Source organism: Mesocricetus auratus, unplaced genomic scaffold (assembly GCF_017639785.1).
Source record: "Mesocricetus auratus isolate SY011 unplaced genomic scaffold, BCM_Maur_2.0 Super-Scaffold_100013, whole genome shotgun sequence".
NCBI lineage: Eukaryota > Metazoa > Chordata > Mammalia > Rodentia > Cricetidae > Mesocricetus > Mesocricetus auratus.
Window position 1 is genome coordinate 62,224,571 of NW_024429196.1, and position 23,685 is coordinate 62,248,255.

At 44.1% G+C, this 23,685-nt stretch overlaps 1 protein-coding gene and 1 pseudogene across 1 annotated transcript in view; both read right to left on the minus strand.

The window, feature by feature from the left end:
* The window catches only part of Nedd9 (neural precursor cell expressed, developmentally down-regulated 9), a 176,675-nt gene that overhangs the window by 72,693 nt on the left and 80,297 nt on the right, over positions 1–23,685 (minus strand). The window lies entirely within an intron of this gene.
* LOC101823879 lies at positions 1,981–2,878 on the minus strand (annotated as a pseudogene).

Consider the following 23,685-nt stretch of genomic DNA (forward strand, 5'->3'; position numbering starts at 1 on the left):
TGGGACACTCTGAGGTGGCACCTACTGGGAAGGGAGGTTTAGAGCTACCCAGGCCACATGTCTTAAGTGTCAGCATTTTTTTTCTTGAGAGCATTGTGGGAACTGAGCTCTGGTGCCTCAGCTGGCTTGCCTGGAGAAGGTGTGAATGCTTTTCTCTGAACTTTGCCTAGAATAAGTTGCACTTGACGCTCTCATGTTCCGCATCTAGAATTGGAAGGGAAGTGGTTTTGTGGGTTCTTTTCTTTTCTTTCTTTCTTTTTTTTTCATGAAATTTCAAGTCACTTGAAGGTTTTATTTTAGTTTTTATTCTTTGACCTGCTTCAGAGGACATTTCACCAGGCAAGTTCTCTTCTCATAAGCACTAAAAGCTGCTGGGTCTATAGGACCATTGACCATATGCCTCACTGGTGACTGTACAGGGGTATATTGTCAGTGAGGGGGTGCGGGGAGTAAATGTCCTCAGAGGGTGATGGCCATTAGGTTGCAGGACATAAAGCATACATTGCTCAGAGCTGATTTTGTCTCAAAGTGAGGCAAAGCTCATCAAAGGCTGGGAAGGTGAAGCTATTACTTTGCAGTCTCAGATACGGCCCATGCTGTTCACGTTATAGGAGGACCTGGAACTGCCCCTACCAGCACATCTCATCACTCTCTGTGACTCTTGGAGCTGCCTGTGGTTTTCTTTGAGGTCCAGTAGCATGTCTGTGGACAGAACTGAAGGGTCCTAGCAGGATGCATGAACAATTCTGAATAATAGCTATTAGGGAGCATAGTTAACTTCAAGGTGAGGAGGGAATTTGGCCTTGAATTCAGGCCAAGTGAGAAAGTGCCCTTTCTTCTTCTCACTCCAGTGACCTCAGGCAGGCTGAGAATCCTTGCAAAATAGAAGCCTCTGGCAGAAGCAGGGCTTCTTGTGTCCTCTCTTATCTCAGAGCCTGGAAGGAAAAGCTATTTTGCAAGAGCAAGAACCCTGAAGCTGGTTTAGTCAGATACCCTCTGCAGCTCACCCTCTCAGGAAGCCCTTGTACTCTCAATGCCCACTGGGCAGACTGACAGAAATGGTTACTCCCCAGAATCTTTAAGTAAGTCATTTCAGAATCCTATATATTATCTGTAAAAGTAATGGGACCATACACAGCAGTGTGTGTGTGTGTGTGTGTGTGTGTGTGTGTGTGTGTGTGTATGCGTGCATGTGTTTGAGACAGGGCTATTGTAACCCTAGCTGGCCTGGAACTCACTTAAGATTCTAGGCTGCCCTTGAACTCATGGCAACCCACCTGCCGCAGCCCCTCCAAATTCTGGGCTTATAGGCATGTGTTATCACATGGGGCTTGAGAATTTGATGTGATAGAAGGAACTTTGAAGGTGAGCTTGGTTCCCTACCATCAGTCTTATAGAATAGTTGAACACAGTTTTATTGGTATGTTGTATAGTAATTTAGTCTCAGATCTCCAGACACGAATGATTATTTAACAAAATTAACTGAGCGTACAATGTAAACACATTCTCCATCTGCCTGGCTCACGGCTGAAGTTCTACTATTAGGGGTTCATTCATTTGACTCACAGCATGCAACATTTATTTTGAAATACAGACAATCCCAGAAAAGGGAACGAAATCACCATTAATCACCTACATTCTAGAAATAGGTTTTCTTTCTTTCTTTCTTTCTTTCTTTCTTTCTTTCTTTCTTTCTTTCTTTCTTTCTTTTTTAGTTCCAGTATGCCTAGCACAATGGGGCACATAAAGACATTGGTTCAAAAAATATGTTAGTAGCTTGGCAGTAATTCACAGAGTACCCACATGGGTTGAGGCATTCTCACGAGCACCTCTGGTCCCTGGGTGGTTTCTACCCCAATGCTACCAAATTTCCTGTAATAAAATCACCTGGGCAGGCAGTCCAATGGAATGCTTAAAACATAGAGTTTAGATTTGGGTGGGTTTGGTTTTTTTTTAACAGACTTAATTCACTTTATTTTTCTTGTATGAAAACCCTTATGTGGTGGCCACAGATGGACCCTGGGTCCTCTGAACAGAGACTCTGGTGTGGGCTTTCACAAGATGGTCCGTGAATTCCTGATAAGGAGACTTGGTGAACACAGTCTCTTTCCAGAGGTTGGGGGTCAGGTAGCTGTAGGTCTTGGAGATGGCATCAAAGGTGGCCTTGGCAAAGTTGCCCAGGGTGGCAGTGCAGCCCCTGGCTGACGTGTAGCAGTCATCAATACCGGCCATCATCAGTAGCTGCTTGGGCACAGGAGCCGAGACGATGCCAGTGCCTCTGGGGGCAGGGATGAGAGGCACCAACACAGAGCAACAGCGGCCCGTCACTTTGCATGGGACAGTGTGGGGCTTGCCAATCTTGTTCCCCCAGTAGCCTCTCCGCACAGGGACAATGGAAAGCTTGGCCAAGATGATGGCCCCCCGGATGGCTGTGGCTACCTCCTTGGAGCACTTCACACCAAGACCAACATGACCGTTGTAGTCCCCAATAGCGACAAAAGCCTTGAACCTGGTCTGCTGGCCAGCCGGAGTCTGCTTCTGTACTGGAATGATTTTTAGAACTTCATCCTTTAGAGATACGCCCAGAAAAAAATCAATAATCTCGGATTCCTTAATGGGCAGGGAGAACAGGTAGATCTCCTCCAGGGACTTGATCTTCATGTCCTTAACCAGGTGGCCCAGCTTGGTGACAGGGATCCGCTCGCTCCTTGTCTTCGGCTTTACCTCCACGAGCCCCGTGGCCTCGACCATGACCGCGGCCCCTGAGGCCACTGCCTAAGCCTCCAAGGAAGCTGCCGCGGCTGCCTAATCCCAAGCCCCCGGGTCCTCCGGGCCCTCCCACTGCACCGCCTTCATCCGCCATTTGGTGTTTTCCCGAAGTAGAAGAAGCTGGGTTTGGTTTTGAGTCCAACACTGACTTGGAAACTGTGTGCCTTTGGGAAAATGGCTTAATCGTTCTAAGCCTCAATGTGCTCCCCTATGTCAGATGGAAAGGTGTTGTCAAGATGGAAAGAGACAGTGAACTTTAAGACACAGTAAATAAACACTAAGGGACAAGGATGAGAAAGGTGGTGCTAAAGAAAATAAAGTTTTCTTGCTCTATTCATTGTCACGCCCATTCCAGAATTTTGTGAATGGGGTTGACTTACTGAACAGAAGTGATAGTCATTTGGAGGTCATGGGTGACAGGTCCCCCATAATATGAGGATTCTGGACACTTAGGCAGCTCTCACTGACTGAGCTGAAGGAGAGGGGAAGGAAGAGGAGGAGGAGGGAGAGGAGGAGGAGGAGGGAGAGGAGGAGGGGGTAGAGAAGACCCAGAAAGTTTGCTAATTGAAGAAGAAAATCCATTTCTGTTTTTTAAGGGTGTGTTTTCACACCTACCAGAATCATTTTCAGTGCTAAAAGGGTGTTTGGTGTTGTGTGCGTGCACATGGGTGTGTGTATCTGTATACAGATGCATGTGTGTTTTGTAAAAGTATTTCTCTGAGATTAGTCTGTCTCTAATTTCCAAATTGTGAGCATGCCTTTGTTGGCTCACTGTGGTGACAAAACACAAAATGTTATGAATTATTTTATAATTACTATAAAATCTAAGTCACTTGGAAAAGTAAATGCAGATGTGGCATGTGACTTGTGGTGGTTTGTGGCAGTTTTCATTTTGACAGGATTTGGGTGACTGAGCTCCCAGAGTCCTAGGAGATTGTCATTAGTGATATTAATGATTATGATACAAATATGCATTTGTGGAGTTTCCTCAGTTTACCCTCTACTGTCAGACTCATTGTTGTCCTTGCTTTATATAAAAAGCTCATAGCACTAGCAAAGCTAGAGGAGTTATTATCTCCATTTTTCAGATGGCAAAACTAAGCCTTTGGGAGATTTAAGAGCTTCATCAATGACCCTGTATGGCTAGGATTCATACCCAGGTGTTTGTTTTTGCTTTGTTTTGATTTTTTGAGGCAGAATCTCACTGTGAAGTCTAGGCTGGCCTCCAGTGCACAGAGACTCACTTGCCTCTGCTTTCCCATATGCTTGAATTAAAGATTGTGGGCCACCATGCCTGGCTTGAACCCAGGTTTTTTGCTTCCTTAGTTTATGATTAAATCCAATAATAGAAGTAAAATAATAGTGCTCCACAAGTGGATAGTCACCTTCCCATCTATCTCTTGATCTACATCAGTCGACTCATTTTTCAGTTTATTAACGCCACTTATGTTGAGATCTTTTCATTTGCCATGTGTCATGTAATGCATTAGAAATACAATGATAAATATTGTCCTCAAGGGACAGTAAATCTGAACCTTAATTTTGAAAAGTATACCCATACTTTTATTATTATAAATTATAAGTGTAATTTTCCCAATTAGAAGTTGAGACACATATCCTGGCCAGTAAGACAACAGAGAGAGAGATGACAGGAGCTTGAGTCCCAGTGAGTCCGCGCTCTGTGGTTGTTGTTGGGAACACTCACATTATCTTTACTTCAACATCTCTGATATCTGTAGACCTGCAAATCCACTCAGGAAAGATCATCCTGGCCAGTGCCAGAGTTCATGGAGGACCACATGGTCACCACTGCTGTGTGTTAATATTCTTGTGTCACCTTGAGGTGGTCAAATTTGAAACTCATTTCTGGAGTTCCCTTTTTGTTCCTTCTGAAAATTTCTACCTTAGCATCTCTCAAATTCCCTAACCTTATCTGACTTCCAAACTTTTTTTTAAAGGAATAGACAAGATAAAAGTTCTAAGTAGTGCAAAACATTCTCCAGGGTAGGATATTAAACTATGTGTCTAGATCAGCTCTGGAAATTTCTGTTATAGTGAAGCCCTTTGCTTTGCTGGTCCCACGTTCTGTTTGCTGTGAGCCTGGAATGTGCAAACTCCAGCTCTCAGATTGCCTGGGAGTCTCAGGGGAAAATTAAGAAATCACAACAAAACAAAACAAAACTTAAAAAAAAAACCCAAACCAAAACAAAAAGAGGCTTTGCTTTAAAAGCTTACATCTTTGGCATCTTGGAAATGTTGGCAGCTACCAGGGTGACAGATTGGTGGTCACATTCTACCTGCCTGGCTAAGTATTTTATCTTCCACACCATTCCAGTTTTCTAGCTTGTGCAATCCAGAGTTTATGGATCTCAGGTCCCTCCCTGCCCTGAGGTGTAAACACACAGCTTGCCCTTTCTGGGGGAAAAACTCAGACTTTGTTCCCTTCCCAGATTTTCTGTTGGAAGCAAACTGAGGAATTTATGTGTGGCTGGAATAGGAGATTTGGACTGTTCTGGAATCTAGATACCAGCATGGGTCTACAGCTTCAATTTGGCTCTAGAAGCCACTCTAGGATGAAGTTCTCGGAGGAAAGTGTTTCTATCCACACATCCCGGGGAAACAAGATGAGAAAACTTGGGCTCAGCACAGCATGGATTCGTTAAAAGAATGAAATCAGAGAAAGCTGGGGAACACTGTACATGGGGAGAAAAGAAGCCAAGGTAACTTGGGCTTCAGATAGGCATGGCTTCGTAAATCACGACACCTGCTTCATGTTAAAGTCACAAGTAAAATCAGACAACATTTAACATGCAAAATGGTAACATTCAAGTGTAAACTCCAGGCCAAATTCTCACTCAATAAAATTTGATAGAAATTGTCTTATAGAAAAAACAATTCTTTTGTTTCCATTAGTATTCCTGATGGCAAAAACTTGGGGTGACTAGTGTTTTAATAGGTAATTGAAAGGAAATGAACAATAAGTCTTTGGCTAATTCTTAATTCTGATTTCATGATATGATTGAGATTTTCTTTTTGTAAAACCATTTGAAAGCTATTAAAATAGGTATTCAGTGTGGGTCACATATTCCCTGCAAACCATCATTTGAAGTCATTTAACTCAGATAACCAGGCTGGATTTTGTAGCTTTGTTTTGGTAAGGAGGATTTTGAATGTAAAATGATTCAAAGAGGTTCAAGAGTCTGGTTTGCATGATTAATAGTCTGCAGGAGATATTAGGAATCCAGACAGACTAAAGGCAAAATGCCTTTGCCTTGTAGACAGTCTGTATTCTGCCCTCCAAGGACTCTGCATATTTAGTCACTCTTTCAATCCAACTGTCTTTGCCAGGCCAGGCTTCATTGGATTAGAGAGTAGTGGAAAAAACCCTCCCCGGAGTGTGTGTATCAGATTCCCTTAGTGTTTAATCCGTCTGGCACACGCATGTCCCTTTGAGCTGCAGAGCGCTGGCCTTAGGCTGGCTGGCTTGTGCTTGGAAAGTGAAAGCAAGCTGTTATTTTCAGCACACCAATTCACATTCCTGGCCTTTGACATCATGAGATCATGGTTTGGTTGGACTGGAAGTCTGTTCCAATAGGTGCCATTTCTGTCTGGGATATTGACCCAGGGAACTTGTAACCTCTCTTGATAGATGCGACCCTATGCTTGCAAGCAAGCAGGTTCAATTCTTATTCCTAACCCACAGTTTAAATTACGTTTCCATAAGCCTGTGTCTCTTCAAGCCTTACTCACGATGGAGGGTAGTCCATCTTAGATAGTCTGTGTCTAGAGATGTCCCACGTTCTCCCAGAGAACCTCCTGAGCATGGATTCCAGTTTAGACTGTACCACTCATTAGGTGTATGACTGTGGGCAAATTCCTTAACCCCGATGTCCCTCAGTGTCCTGAAAAGAGGCACAAAATAGTACCACCTTCCTCGGGTCATCATGGGATTGAACAAAGCCATTTATAAAGAAACCAGTGCCATTCACAGAGTCAATGCAGAGGGATTATATGGCCTAGCGATCTCATAGACATCTTAGTTGTGTGTATGCTCCCTGAACTGTCTCACTGATGGACACTATGACCTATGACTGTTATTAAAGTTTATATGGTCGCCTTTCACTTATTTTTGATGTTTTTAATGGAATTTCTCCTTGAGATATGAAATATATTAATAGAGTTCCTGATACCTGCCCTTTGTTAAAATACTATAGACTGCCTTCTTGTATAGGGGGTTACTCTAAGGTGCTTTTTTTGCCATAATCTAAAAGATGACAGCTACTGTACAGTGTACAAAGCTTACTAAAAACACAGCCAACATTTAGGGTGATGAGAGTAAATGGAATGGTGTTTCTTAAAGAGTATGGTGGTTTTCCTGCCTAAAGGAAATGCTCTAACCCCTACCATAAGTGCATTTTTAAGATGAGTGAGAATATTAAGAGTACAAAGAAAGAATTCTCTAGTATCTTCTAGGGTCCTTGGGGTCTCTCGAGAATTGAGAGTGTAGGGCACTAAGCCAGAAAGGACATGGGAATGGGGAGATGGTGACTCCCCAGGGCAAAGGCAGGAATAGAGAGTATTTTGTCTTCTCCACCTGATGGGAGGAAGGGAATGGAGGCTGTCAAAGTCCCCTGGGCGCAGAAGAAAAGGACCTGCTCCACTGCTGTTCTGAGAGACAGAGAGGTGACTGTGGCATGGCCCAGTGTTTGAGCAAGAGATCCTGGCCCAGAGATGAATCCTGTCACCTCAGGGAAGTGTGAGGAACCACAATGTTCAGCATCTACTGAGATTCTGAGGTCACCGCTGGAGTGACACTGAACTACAGTGGAGCAGGGTCTGTACAGCCCCCAAACAGCGATGATTACCAGGAATTTGATCTCCAACTGAATTATTAGGAAAACATAGTCAGTTATTATCAAAGTTCAATAGCTCATGAAATAGTGTCTGTGGGTCTTATTTGCCAATGCTGTGTCTCGAAAACCAATTAAAATGGGTTGAAAAAGAAGAATCAAAATAAAGAATTCACTTAAAATAGAATTGATACCAAGCAGAAACATCAGAGGCAGAGGCAGGCATTTCAAAAGGGCCCACCAAAACTGGGCGCTCAATGCCTGCACTCAGGAGTTCGAAGCCAGCCTGGTCTACATTTGCATAGAGATACCCTGTCTTAAAAAAAGTATACCAACCAAGAGAGGAAAGGAAATGACTGGCATCCTGTGTGCAATGTGCAGCTCAGCCCTGGTTACCTATAGGTGAGGAACAGTCAGTACATTTTTAATTAATGGCATTTTCAGCTTCCAGTGGGTAGATTGGGAAGGAAGAGAAAAAACATCTCTACCACAAGGCATATAATCCCATTAGTAACCAAACTTCATTCTTCCTATCAAGGCACCAATAGATTTCTAACACTGTGTTAGTTTGAATGACAGTCCCCCCCCCACCCAGTTGAATGTTAGGTCCCAAATTGGAAGGGATTATGAGATGTGGCCTTGTTGGTGGAGGTGTGTCACTAGGGGTAGATTTCCAAATCTCATGCCAGTACCAGTTAGTGTTCTCTCTCTGTCTCTCTCTCTCTCCCTCCCTCCCTCCCTCCCTTCCTCCCTCTCTCTCTCTCTCTCTCTCTGTCTCTCTCTCTCTCTCTCTCTCCCTCTCCCTCTCCCTCTCCCTCTCCCTCTCCCTCTCCATCCCCCATGCTTGTGGATCAGATGTGTGCTCTCAGCTACTATTCTAAGGTCATGTCTACTTGACTGTGCCATGCTCACACCATGATGGTCATGGTCTTTAGTATCCTCTGGAACCATGAGCCCCAAATTAAATTCTTTATTTTGTAAATTGCCTTGGTCATGGTGTCTTATCATAGTAATCGAAAAATAACCAAGACAACCGGCCAGGCTTGGTGGTTCAATTCTGATAATCCTAATACCCAAAAAGCAGAGGCAGGAGGATTTCTCTGAGTGTAATCTCTGCCAGGACCCATAGTGAGTTCTGGGCCAGTATGAGCTACAATGTGGGTAGATTGGGAAGGAAGAGAAAAAACATCTCTACCACAAGGCATATAATCCCATTAGTAACCAAACTTCATTCTTCCTATCAAGGCACCAATAGATTTCTAACACTGTGTTAGTTTGAATGACAGTCCCCCCCCCACCCAGTTGAATGTTAGGTCCCAAATTGGAAGGGATTATGAGATGTGGCCTTGTTGGTGGAGGTGTGTCACTAGGGGTAGATTTCCAAATCTCATGCCAGTACCAGTTAGTGTTCTCTCTCTGTCTCTCTCTCTCTCCCTCCCTCCCTCCCTCCCTCCCTCCCTCTCTCTCTCTCTCTCTCTCTCTCTCTCTGTCTCTCTCTCTCTCTCTCTCTCCCTCTCCCTCTCCCTCTCCCTCTCCCTCTCCATCCCCCATGCTTGTGGATCAGATGTGTGCTCTCAGCTACTATTCTAAGGTCATGTCTACTTGACTGTGCCATGCTCACACCATGATGGTCATGGTCTTTAGTATCCTCTGGAACCATGAGCCCCAAATTAAATTCTTTATTTTGTAAATTGCCTTGGTCATGGTGTCTTATCATAGTAATCGAAAAATAACCAAGACAACCGGCCAGGCTTGGTGGTTCAATTCTGATAATCCTAATACCCAAAAAGCAGAGGCAGGAGGATTTCTCTGAGTGTAATCTCTGCCAGGACCCATAGTGAGTTCTGGGCCAGTATGAGCTACAATGTGAGACCTTGTTTCATAAAACTGAATCCAAAACAACAGAAGCAACAAAACAAACAAAAAACTCAAATAGATGGTGGAACATGGGGGCACACACCTATGATCCCAAGACTGGGATAGAATGAGGATTCCACATTTGAGGCAAGTTTGGGCTATACAAGAAGACCCTGCTTCAAAGGTAAAATTAAAAAAAATAATAACTCGGAACTTTATGTTTCACATAAATATTTTCTCTTTGAGGGGAGGGATATGAACAATTAATATTGTCAACTACTTGGGTTAAGAAGGATTGTTTTAGTACATATGTGGGTATGTCTATCAAGGAATTTCTAAAGCATATTAGTTATGAATGTTCTTTTTTTCTGTCAAAAATGGCTAGCCCAAGGACCAATATTCCATGAATCTCTCTAGACTTATAAAACTTTTATGCAAAGTAATTTAATCTTTTAATCTTCCCCACCTGGTAATAGTTTTGTGTGTGCAGAGACCTGGATGCCTTCTCTGAACTTGATGGCTCCGAGCAGCCAACTCCTTCTCCCCTTTCTTTATTTATCTCCTGTGCTCAGCTTTCCAAATTATCCAGTCAGAAGCAGCCTGTGAGGTTGACCCTCAGCCAATGAGGAGCAGTCAAGCTCTATCTAGAGGTAAAAGACAGAGGCCATCTTGACCATGTGTGCTGCTTGCTAGCCTAGTTTGGGTAGTGGCAACCTTGCCAGGCTCCTTTCCCTTTGTTGTGTTTCTTTGTATGCCAGTGAGAATATTCTATTCCAACAACTGGAAGCCTTGCTCTGAGTGAAGCCACTGTGTATAGGCATTCTCTCTGTTCCTGGCTGGCATGGAGTCATGCTGCTATGACATATCCTCTCTCCTAGGATAGATGGAACCCCTGAAATGATAAGCCACATACATCTTTCCTCCTTCAGTTGTTCAAACACAGTGATTGAAAAAAAAGCATTTAGTATGGGGACCACTTGAGAGCTATTTTCTTGGGGTTGTGCAGAGATGTCAGTCCTTCTTTGGGTTCAGGTTAGCACGAGACAAGGAACTGAACCTTAATCATGGTGACGTTAAGACATTTCACCTTAAAGTCCTAAAAGAAGAGTCCATTACATAGAGGGTTATTCTGTTCATAAGTGAGAGCTTAGAGGAGAGGACCCCATTTTGGATATGAAAGATCTTTCAGAGTCTGTGGTTTTGTTTTGTTTTATTTTTCTGTTTGGGCTATCAGGGAGATGTGTGGTTGCTTGTTTATATATAGACAGGGCTTTGCTGTGTATATCAGGCTGTTCTTGCACTTACTCTGTGACCCAGGCTGGGCTTAGATTTGTTTCAATCCCACTAACTTCAGCCTTTTGAGTGCCTAGCCAAGTATATTTATTAAGAACATTAAAAATTTTATATTGGCCTCTAATTAGGCTCTAACCTGTGCATCAAGTTGGTGTTTCGGGTTAGGATGGAGAATGGTAGTTGTATCCAAGGGCAGCAGTTGTTTCCAGTGGCAACTTGGCTGACCTTAACTCAGGGGTCTCTGATCTCAATTCCAGCTGGCCGAGGATATGCAGCCTCGCTATTGGAAGTTTCTGGGAAACTGACATGTACATTAGTCAGTAAGTTAATGTAGCCAGACTGGATCTGTTTGGTATGTACGTAGTGGATGACCTTATCTGTATTCACTTTAAGGACCACACAGCACTTTGAGTCAGTAGCGAAACCCCAGATACAAAAGGAGAAAGTCTGCACTCAAGAAGAGATTTTGCTGTCACTCCAACACATTTTGTAGCAGCTGTTCCAAGAGAACCTATACATAGTGGAATTCCCCGTCTGGTTTATGGCTACAAACAGACTCCATACAAAAACTCCAGTGTTTCTAGGTGCCACCTTCAGTTGCTCTTTTCTGAAAGCTGTATCCCTGATGGTTGTGATGCATTTCAACCACAGACATTCTGTTCCATCTCCCTGCAAACATGCCTTTCAAGGAGAATTAAGCCTGGGAATGACTTGTGACACACTGACAGTCTTATCCTGTAAAGAACAAGTGTCTCTTGTGCATACGAAACAGCAGATGAATTGAATTCTTGGCCTGACTCTCTGACAAGGTCAAATCTTTGCAAATCTAAAAGAGGATCAAATACAACCCCATAATGCCTTGGGAATCATACTTTGGTTTATTGAATACATCTTAGATAAATTGCATTACTTGAAAATGGTAGGGTAGCCGGCCGTTGGTGGCTCAGGCCTTTAATCCCAGCACTCAGGAGGCAGAGGCAGGTGAATCTCTGTGAGTTTGAGAACAGCCCGGTCTACAGAGCGAGTTCCAGGACAACCTCAAAAGCAATGCAGAGAAACCCTGTCTCGGAACCCCTCCTCCCCCCGAAAATGGTAGAGTAATAAAGAATACTTGGATACTGGAGGGGAAAGCTGAGCTTCTAGGGCTGTGAGCAACCTTGTTTTCCAACTAAGTATGCAAGTATGCTCATTGTAGCATATATTGTCAATTTGCAGCAAAGATCCCTGGGAGCGAGGAGGTGAGCATGAGTGATCCAGCAGATGTGGTACTAAGCAGTTACAAAGAAAAGGGAAACTGTGGAGCTAATATCAATGTCCACATCTGGGTGTTCTCTGGGAGGACCAAACAATGGCTTTCTTTTGCCTTTTCATAAATAAGTGTATTTAGACACATGCATCTAAATCTTATAGTAAAATTGATTTTTAACTATATTCCATAAGTGTACATTGAGTTTAAGAAGGTAGTCAAAGGGGATACTACAGACTCCCTAGGCTTCACCCTGTAGAAAGCTCAGACCATTCCAAGTTGGGCTCAGCTTTGTACAGTATTAGTTCATTTTGAGCTTTTGTGGATCAGAAAGACAAACTTATATGAATCCATCTCCAAAGGGCCAACAACCCTGACATCTGGCATGAGAATAAACTTAGAGGGAGACTGTTAGTGGTCAGGTGGTCAGGACCCTGGGAGTGCAGACTTAGCATACTCTTGGGCCCTGGAACTAAACACTCATGAATATGGAGGGGTGATAATAACTGTAAAAAGTTTAGAATACTTGCTTGATGGAACCGAGATGTTCCCCAAGTCTCCTTAGCACCCATTTTTGACCCTCAAAGATGAATGTTCTGGAACATGAATGAATCTATTTGCCTAGTGTTGATTTCCACCAGTTACTCTAGCAAGATAACCCTTCTCCATATTATCACAGATTTGGATTTATTTACCAAATCCTCATGGGAAGAAAAATTAGTTTCATACAGAAGACGCAAAATATTTATACTACTTGAAGCAGGTATTTTGGAATATCAACAGCAATGACCTCAGCTATCATTCATTATATCCACCTGGAATAGCATTCTATTGTTGGCAAGGAATGTCATGCAAAATACCTCCTAATGATCTGATCCTTGTATTATAGGACATCAAGGAGGAAGGGGACAATGATTCCCCTGTGGCCTCCCTCATCAAGCAAAATATCTGCTCTCAGATCAGATCTGGTTGTCACAGAAACCTAAGGCTTCCCCATGCACCCGGAGAAAAGATACCTTACACATCAATAAAATACTTTTCTGGCTGGCTGTAGCATGTCAGTAATTTTAGCACTTGGGAGGCTAACAGAGGAGGATCAGGAATTTGGGGCTAGTCTTAGCTATGTAGTGAGAAAAGTTTTCAGGAGATCATGACACCACCCCAGACACAGATAAGACCATTATAATATTGTAAATCTGAAAATCAAAACAAAAACTACAATCAATATCCCCCCGCGCACGTTGTCGGGGTCCTCCACGCAATTACCAGAAAAATTACCAGAATAGTGAGAGTGGGGAAAAGAACAAGGGATTGGAAAGCGCTCCTGAAAGCCAAACCCAAGAATGCTGGTCCTATCGCAGGCGAAGGTTCCCACCTTACTACTTGCGGAGACCCTATGGGCATCGACCACAGTATTCCAACCCTCCTGTGCAAGGAGAAGTGATGGAGGTGCTGACAGCCAGGGTGCAGGAGAGCAAGGTAGACCAGTGAGACAGAATATGTATTGGGGTTACAGACCACGATTCTGCAGGGGCCCTCCTTGCCTAGAGAGGATGGCATTGAAGAGGACAAGGAAAGTCAAGGAGATGAGACCCAGGGTCAGCAGCCACCTCAATGTATGCAGACGCTCACAAGATGGCCAAGAGACAAAAGCAGCCAATCCACCAGCTGATAATTTGTCCTCTTCCGTGGCTGAGCAGGGCGGGACTGAGTAAATGCCGGATTACCATCTCTACCATCATCCGGTTTGGTTGTCCAACAAGAAGAATGAATATGAAATTCCAACAAGAAGAAATGAATATGAAATTCCAGCAATAAGAAATGAACAAAGATTGGAGCTGAAGACCTTAAGTGCTTGCTTTTTGCCCATTGACCAGATACACTAGAACTATCTGCATTATCTATGCAGCATGGGGTTTTTATTATTTTTACCTAAAGATGTCTCCTTTTAGTAATGACAAATGTGTTTTTTTTAAAGGTCTGGTTTTTCTCAATACACCTTTAATGGTTTTTAAATTGTTTCATATCTGGTCAAGTTGAGTTTGGTTTTTTTATTTTTTTATTTTTTTATTTTTTTATTTTTTTATTTTTTATTTTTTTGGTTTTTCGAGACAGGGTTTCTCTGTGGCTTTGGAGGCTGTCCTGGAACTAGCTCTTGTAGACCAGGCTGGCCTTGAACTCACAGAGATCTGCCTGCCTCTGCCCCCGGAGTGCTGGGATTAAAGGCGTGCGCCACCAACACCCGGCCTCAAGTTGAGATTTTTAATAAAAGTTTACAACTTGATTTAAAAAAAAGTCAACAAACTGCAAGAACCTGTTAATAAACATCCTAAATAAATAAAAAAACTATGATGGAGAGCAATTAAGGTGGGTACTCAGTGTTGAGCTCTGGTATCTATATACACACACGTGTCTGCATTCATGTGAGTGTGAATCCACACATAAACACAAGACGTTTGGGGCTGGAATGTCAGCAGCAGTGTTACAGGATTGCCCTTTGGTCTCTGCAATGGCCCTTCTCTGGAGCTTGTAGTATCACAACTCTGTTCTGGACTTTGGGCAGGCAGGCAACAGGTCCTTCTTACTGCTATCAGCTATATAAACAACTCCATTCCAACCTTGGATGCCATAGGCTCTTATTTTGGGAAGAGGAGCAAGAGAATCGGAACTGTCCCACTTAGTTTGTTCCACTCATAGTCTTCCTTAAGGAGAAACGTGGCAGCTTCCTTCCTAGCTGGTTTGTGCCAGCTTATGTTCTGAGAGAGTGTTCACTCACAATGACTGTCTTTCCCCCCAGGGACTTTCTAAGAATAATCTCTTGACTTCCTCTTAGTTGAATCTAGAATAAGGCCTAAGAAATAAACATCCCTTATTGATAAACAAAAGCAGAAACAGTGCCTGACCAAAAAGAAAGGGCTTGCCTGGAGCTCTCTCTAGCAACTTGCCAACTTCAACGGAGAAGCCAAGCTGACCGCAGTGCGCATTATCCTTTGATTACAAAATAGAAAGTAGTGACTGTGTCTAAAAGGAGCTAGGGTCACAGTATCTTCAAGTCCACCCTCCCCTCTTCAATATGCCAGGGATTCCCAGGTACCAGCACAGTGCCCTGAACTTGTAAAGAGCCTCCGGTGATCCGCAGCTCCCAGCATCTCACCACCTAACAACCCACAGATACATTCAGGGTAGCTGAGACATTGAGGGAATTACTTGTCTCATCAGCCTCCAGGGACAGAGCTCTGAAACAGAGTCGGCGGGGGCATTTAACTTCAGCTGGAGAAGAATATGAGGACCAGGTTTCCTGAGGGTCACGGCTGCACGCAAAGGCTGGCGGGACTCCAGGGACTGGGTTGCCATCTGTCCGTCTGATCGACAAGGCACTGGGGAGGACGCCATTCACCCTTCAGGCTGCTGCTCTCCCCAGTCAATTTACAGCCACACGGATGCTTCAGAACCCCCAGGAAGGCAATGCCTTAGCTCAGAGGCAGAGGGATTAGAAGCCCAGAGAAGGGAATGTGTGGCTATCAGGGTGGGAGGCTGTTCCAAACTAGGGTGGCAACACCAAGGCTTGCTGTGAACAAATGCCATCAGAGCATTGGCTTTTAACGGCACAATCCTAAGATATCAGATTCCTTTACACACGTGTTTTCCCTGCTTCCCAGGGACAGAGAATCCCACACGGGTGGAGTGGGTTGCTGTCTGTTGCCGAGGACTTTGGGACCAACTGTGGCTGCGATGGTCTCAGCAGTGAACAGGTCTTTTTTTTCTTGGAGGGCAGTGACTCCAGAGAAAAGGACAAGGTGCCTTGCGAGCATTTCACAGCTCAAACCACAGGAACGGGGGAGGGGCAGCTGGGGGGGGGAGTGTGCTGAAAGGGATCACATCAATGTAGCACTTGAAAATATGAAGGTAAAAAGTCCTTAGCATGCCGGGCAGTGGTGGCGCACACCTTTAATCCCAGCACTCGGGAGGCTGAGGCAGGCGGATCTCTGTGAGTTCGAGGCCGGGTGGACCCACAGCCTCCAAAACAATACAGAGAAACCCTGTCTCGTAAAAAACAAAAACAAAAACAAACAAAAAAAAAAGTCCTTAGCATTGCTAGGCATGCAGTCACAGCACTTGGGAAACTACAGCAGAAGAATTGTAAATCAGAACAGCCTGGCCTCCAAGTGAGCTCCCAGATGCTTCTGTTTCTTTTTCACACACACCCCCCCCTGGCCCCCGTGTAAAGCAGAGTCACAGTCTTGTCACACGCATTCCAGGTGGCTGGGCTGAAGCCCAGTTCATCAAGGACATGCATTGTAAGTCTTTATCCTGCAGTCTGGACTCCCTGGCTTCCTCAGCTCTCTCCCCCGTGTCTCCCAGCCACTCCCTGGCTGTTGTTGGTAAGGGGGTGATAAACACACGCATAGTTGAAGAATGACCATATCACACAGTGTTGCATTTGTGCTGCTGCTATGTAAGACAGCCACGAGCCACAGGACACATCTTTGCCCTCGATATTCTACCTGGTTTTATATATTTTATGTATTTTCCTAAGCACGTCTGAGGTGGCCCCACCAGAGGAGGTAGCTGTCCTTTCACAAGCCAGGCCACCACAGAATTAGCCTGCCAAGTCAGGAACGCCTCCCTCTGCACTTTCTTCCTTGGAGCCTGAGCCCAGGGGCTTGCCTTACCCGGGCTTCCCTTACCGGTTTGTTTCTAACAGAGAACACTCGCTATGTGATGAACACCTTTCTATTCTCTTCCATTGACAAACCTTTGTACTTTTTAAAAGACTGGGTCTCATATATGCCAGGGTGACCTCAAGCACACTATGTATACTACTGACCCTCCAGCCTGCACTTCCCAGCCTTCACTGGGGTTTATGGCCTGGGTCACCAGGCCCTGTTTTATGCATCCCCACGTTATTCTTCAGTCTCAAGCCTCTTTCACCTGCCAATGCTTCTTCCAGGAAAGGAGAGGCGAGTGGAAGACAATGGCACGGATTCTCTGTTTACAAAACCTTCAGCTATAGCAAAACAATTGCTTCCTCCTTCTACGGTTTCTTGCTATGTGCATAGTTGCATTGGTGAAGATTTGCAGTGAGAGTTGCTCTCTCTCATTAGAATAAGCAAATTATGCCTGATGGATTCACCTCAAGGTCATTCATTAACCAGGAAACGAGGAAGTCCCATTTCTCATCAGTAGCGGCAGGCATTTCTTGCTTTCCTCCCTAACGTCAGGTTGATTGGTTTCTCACTGTCCTTGGCCTTCACAGCCCCTAGCAATGCACAATCAAGGTTCAGAGCCAAAAAAGCGAGACCACAGGGGAGTCTCTGTGTTCAGGAGAGAAGAGCTGGGAGCTGCCCTGGGAGGTCCCTTCCTGTCACTGGCTTCATTCTAGTCATACTCCACTGCACACTCCCTCAAGTGTGCCAAGGAGCGCACTGTTCATTCCACACCCATACTCCTTTTAGTCCCTTGAAATTGCCTGTTGGCTTCTGCCATCTCTCCTGGTCCAGTTAATTGCCTCATCTGGACTCTGAAACCATTGGACCGTCCATGCCTGACCCTGTTTCCCACAGCAGCGGGGCCTGGGAGTGTCAGTCACCAGGCTCTACTTGTTTTTGTAAACTGATTATTAGCAGATATTCAAAGGGACATGGGCTTTATGCTAGCCTATGGGAAGAAGAACCTGCTGCTTAGCTGTTGTCTAATTTAATTTGGTTCCTTGAAGATGGACAAGGTAGAGATATGTTAACAAGCTTATATTTAGAATTGTACAGGTATATGATTACCTACCTCCATTTGGTTGTGTCCTTAAACCTAACAGATGTGTTTGTGTTTGTTTGATTGATTTTTTTTATTTTGGATATTTTGAGACAGCCTTATGTAGGCCTAGGCTAACCTTAAACTTGCTAGATAGCTAAGGATGACCTTGAACTACTGATTCTGGGATTATAAGTGAGAGTTGCTATGCCCAATCTTGAAAATGTTTGATTAAGGTGAATTTCTCTCTCTCTCTCTCTCTACATAATTATATATATATATACATATATATATATATATACACACACACACACACACATATATATATTATTGGCACATACCTATAATCCCAGGAGGCAGAGACAGGAGGATCACCACCTTGATCTATAAAGTAGACTGTAGATCAAGTGGACTGTAAATCAAGCCTGGACTACATACTTTGTTCCAAAATTCTCCAAACAGTAAAAACATCAAACACTGCAGTAAGTAACTAGCACAGAAAGACTGGTTACTTAGAAAGGAAAGGTGAAGTAGTAAATGAATAATGCCTCTCTACTTAGCTTTTACAAAAACAAGTCCATACAAAGGAGTTGAGCTTGCTTATAGTGAAGGCAGCCTGGATCGTGACAAATCCCACACACAGTGTCACGGAGGCTGAGGCTTGTGACCGTATCTGGTATCTGTGTCAACTCCCTCATGCTGCCCTTTACACTGTCCCACCCTGGGCTGAACCCCTCGCTCCCTCCCTTTCCAGCTGGCAGAGTCCTGTCCATTAGTGACTCAGTATGACTTCACTTCTTTCAAGGTTTTGAGTCAATGTTATCAAGATCCACATTACCCAAGGCACTGTTTGCATGACTGAAAGCAGAAATGGACACCCAGTGACTCTCAGGGCACCTGTATCCATAGAGCATTACCTGGTCCGGACTTGTTCTTTGGGAAACACCTCCCTATGCCCAAACAGCCTCCCTTCCACAGGTGCCAGGATGAGTAAACACCCCCACGGGGGTGGCTAGGAACTCAAGGGCTCTGTTCTTTTCTGTGACTGGGTCTTTCCTCGCTAGAACTTTCCAAGCTGCCCACACAAACAACTCTTCCCTATCCACATTTGCTTTCCCCCTTTCTAATGATGTCACTCAGACAAAGGCTCCGGTGAGAAAACAATCACGGGCACTTTTGGTCCTGCTTATTTTCCTAAAATTGTTTCACAGAGAAATCAAGCTGTTCTATTGAGAATAAGCACAAGATTCCACTCTGAACCAAGCGCAAGAGCCAGGTTAGACCTGAAGTTACCGTTCGCCATGAAGCCTAAGTTTTCACACACTGGAACAGGTCAAGTCTGCAGGCATTCTTGTCTCAGAGTTTTACAAGACTAATAAAGGTGGTTTATTACCACAGATATGATTTAAAACTAGTCCCAGTCCACCCAGCCCCACGGACAGTGTCCCTGGCATCTGTTCTGAAGGGTTGCCCAGGCCATGCCTTTAGATCTTTGCTCAGACCTGGAAATGAAGTCCCAGTCATGTGTCAGTCATGGTACAGGGTTACTGCAGCAGGGTCGCACACCTGGATCCTCCACCAGGCAAGGGTGTGGCATTGTGGGTAAACCTGCTTTACTGCCATCACCTCTACCTGTGCTTCCTGCTCTCCAGGAGAATGAAAGTCTATGCATTTCCATTTCCCACTGATCAGGTCCATGCCTCAGTCTACCTGCTCCTTGGGCCCACTTGGTATAAAAATACCATGTTCCAAGCATGTAGTGCCGAGTTTAGCAAGGTCCATTGCAACATGAGGAGAACCACAGCACATCTGTCCCGATGGCTAGACCCCAGACTCCCCAAACATCAAATGCCAGCGAGAATGTGGAGACAACAGGATCTTCATACACAGTTGGAGGGAATGAAACTGGTGCAGCCATTAAAAGAAATTGTATGCAGATGCCTCAAAACTTATAAATAGAGCTAGCATATGACATAGCGATCTTACTACTAGATATTTGTCCAAGGGAAATTTCCTTAGCATATCAAAGAGTTACTTACATACTCCTCATCATTGTAGCACTGTTTAAATGTAGTAGATAAGATATGGAAACAAGCTATACACCTGTTGATAAATGAACTGATAAAGCAGATGTGAATACACACACGTACACATGCACGTAATACATACCCACACAGACTGTTACTCAGCCTTCAACGTCTCCTCGGTCATCTGGGACAATACAGGCAAAGCTGGACAACTTTACACTAAGTCATATAAGCCAATGACAAATAAGACAAACAGCCCCACAATGCATGTCATTTACATGCAGCACTTAAAAGAGCTGAGGAGATGGGGCTTTATGTGAGGAGGGGCTGGGTCTCAAAGGACACAAAAACTGTGGACAAGGCTAACGAATTCAAGGGATCTCCTTTGTACATCATGGTGACTATGGTTTACAGCAAACGACCATATTCCTAAAGTTTTCTGAGACAGTAGATGCTATGAGTCCTAAGGACAAAAAGTGATCAGTACACTAACTCAAGATAATATATATATACATATACATATATAAACTTCATTAAACTATTCTTCAATATTATTTCGAGTCCTAGAGACAAAAAATGATCAGTATGCTAACTATTCTTCAATGTATTTCAAAGCATCCCATGTTATACCATGAATACACTCTGCATGTTCCTTTCTTACTGGGGAGATGGATGTGACCACTCATGGCAGGCTCAGCAGTCATCAAAGCTGCTGGGACAGATGTGAGGACAGAGTCCCAGTAAATATAACAGGTGTTATTATGGCAGGTTAATAGTTTATTGCGTTTGAGTTCTTCTGTATGAACTGGGAGCTGAGACATTCTTGCTAAGAAGTAAGCCTTGTTTCTCCTTATCTAGTGATAGAGGTGACCCAGTAAGGAAGGTACTAGGTTTTCTCGAATAACATCACATGGAAGGAAACGAGAACTGACACAGGAAGAGCAAACTCCATTTCCACCCATGCTAAACGAAAGAAAAGGTCACACAATTCCTACTTTGTAATGTTTTAGCCATAAGTAGCCATATGAATCCATCTTTAGCTACTGGTAGGTAAGTGCTCTGTACACATACAATACTATCATGAACTTAAAAGGTCAATCAACACATGAGATCTAAAAGTGGGAGACATCTCTCAGTCACCTAAATTATGTATGTAAAACTATAGGTAAAGATATCCAGCAAAAACTGCACCATACTTAAGTAAGAAGTGGGTCTTCATTCATGAAAATGCTAATGTCACAGATTTAAAAAAACAACACAATTATTGTTATTATTGATGTTCTAATACAGCATTCATCCTATATTAGCCCAAATTATCACACACTGTGTCTTCTTATAACTGTTGCCATGAATGCCGGTGAAGAATCAAGTCTGTAGGGTATGTTTTATTTAGAGAGCTTTGATCTGAGAAGGTGGTGGGTTAACACTCCCATACAAATCGCACCCCATCTTATCTCAAGCCTTCTAGCTAGCTGATTAGACAGGGATGGGTAAATGAAGACAGCCAATAATTCTGGAACTCAGTCTTGCCCCACTGGCTAGATAGTCAACCCCTCTTGAGACATGTGATGTCAGTTCCTTTCTTGTCTTCCCTTGCATTCTTGCATTGTCAGGGCTTGAACACTTCTTGGAATCACTCTCTACCCTATGACTGGAGAGTTAACTCAGAGTGGTTAAACCATTAACTGTGGTGTGCTAAGATATTGGTAACCTGTACCTGCAGGTTCCTTTTACAACATGGAGTATGAATGAGCCTTAATAATACAGAATATATCCTATATTAATATGTAGAATATATAATATAATAGAGAATATAGAAGTTCCCCATCACTCTCCTGTCCTGTTACCTTCCCCTAATCTAAAGCAAGTCTTTGAAAACAAGGATGCTTTGAGTGCTTAGACTTGGATAAAGAATTTCAGGGAGCAATTGCCTACTTGGTACTGCTGGTATAGTCACTGAGGCTTTGGACCCAACCAAAACCCAATCTCTAGTTAAAATCCTGCCAAACACAAGCTTGCTAGGCCTCACTGAACATCAAGACCATGCTTTGTCTGGAGGTCTCTCATTATTCTGCACAGGAACTAAGCATGGGGGTACTGGGAGGCACCAAGAGTGGGTTCCTATTCTTTCCCTGGGAAAGCACAGTCATCATGGTCACTAGACTTTCGAGGGGAAACAGGTCAGGGTAAGGGCCATTGGCGAAGCACAATGTACATATGCCGGAAGGCAGGGGCCAAAGGGATTAGAGAGGAGCTCAGGAAAAAACTAAGATGAATAGTTAATTAAATCTGGTAAGGGAATATGTGCTTATAAAATCTGGAAAATCCCTAATGTAGGAAATGAAGGCAGGCTCACTGCCGGGTCTCTAACTTGAACAAGCACACATGTCACACAGAACAAGGAAGTCCTGAGACCCTGGCATGAACCTGATGTCAATCATTTTGGTTTGCAGACTAGGGCAGTGGCAAAGCCTAGAGGGAGGTAGCCAATGGCAGGGATACCTAGCAGGCAGAGATGACAGATGGAGCGTTCTAGGGCTCTAAGCAGACTCCTGGTCACGCATAGGGAGGATGGAGCTGGCAGAGTTTATGTAAGACCTGAAAGTAACAGAAAACAAAGCAGCCATGCACAGTGATCATTTAATGCCTGGGCAAACTGCTCCTGGGACTGTGGACGTCTTACCATTAATTACTCCATCATAGCCCTTTACCGAGTCACTTAAATAAATAGAATGATTGTCCACATGCTTTATTGAAGCAACGGAAACTGATGTCCTTTAGAAAGTTTGTTTTTCCTGGAAAGTTCCATCATTCGAGTTATCCCCCACATCCACCCCTTTTCAAACAGTGTCTTGCTGTAGAACCCAGGCTGGCCTTGAACTCCTGTTCCTCCTACCTCTGTTTTTCTGGGTACTGAATGAAATGATGGATTTGCAAATGACAGCAAATATTTATAAAAACACTTGCACCCATTGACCTTCAGCAGACCTGAAGTTTCTTTGCCTTTGATTCACGGACACAGATGACATCTCCATACTTTCTGGAGGGATGTGAGCTCACCAGGTCATGGTGATGAGAGAGAGGTGAGCTGTAATGGAAGCGCTCCGCAGCACCAGAGAAAGAAGATGTCATGGGTGTGAGTGTGGGATGTGAACTCCCAGTTGGAAGTCTGCGTTTTCCTTTTGAACTAGGCTGGACTGCCCCAACAGCGTATCCCAGACCACAAATCAAACATCTTTTCTTTCTCTCCCATTTTTCTCCGGGCAAGTCCTCTTGTATATGCTTGCTGAGCAAGCTGATGGCGAGATGTGAAAACAGTTGGCAGCTTACCACTCCATCCACCATGAGCTCAGAAGCCAGGGCACCATGCAAGGGGACATTCAACAGTCATTTAAGGAACTCTAGCCAGCCCTGGCAGGCCTTGCCCTTCTCCCCAATTCCCTGTACCTTGCTCAAGCCTGTTATATTACATTTCTAAAGCTAGCCTCTAAGGTCTATTCCCTTACTTGGCCACTTCCTCCTCCCGAGGATGACTATGGAGGTATTGAAGTTCAGTAATCAAAAGCCTCCTTTGGCTCACCTAACTAACATGCCCATTAATATTAAACACCCCATCCTAACACGGAGTTTCCCCTTGTACTGTTATAAACTGCCATGTTCCTATGTGTCATGTCTGTGTCCTCCCTATCCAGAGGCAGTCCTTTCTAACTGTGGGGACAAATACCCCTGCCCCCTTTCCCTTTTTCCCTTCCCCTTCTCCCTCATCCTCGATCTACTGTCTTTGTCTCTTATTCCTGCCCTCTGTACCCCTGGGGCAAATAAATCTCCTTCACGATAAAAACTCGGTCTTGCGGGGCCTGAGCTGATACTTTCCCTTTCGGTCATCATGCATGAA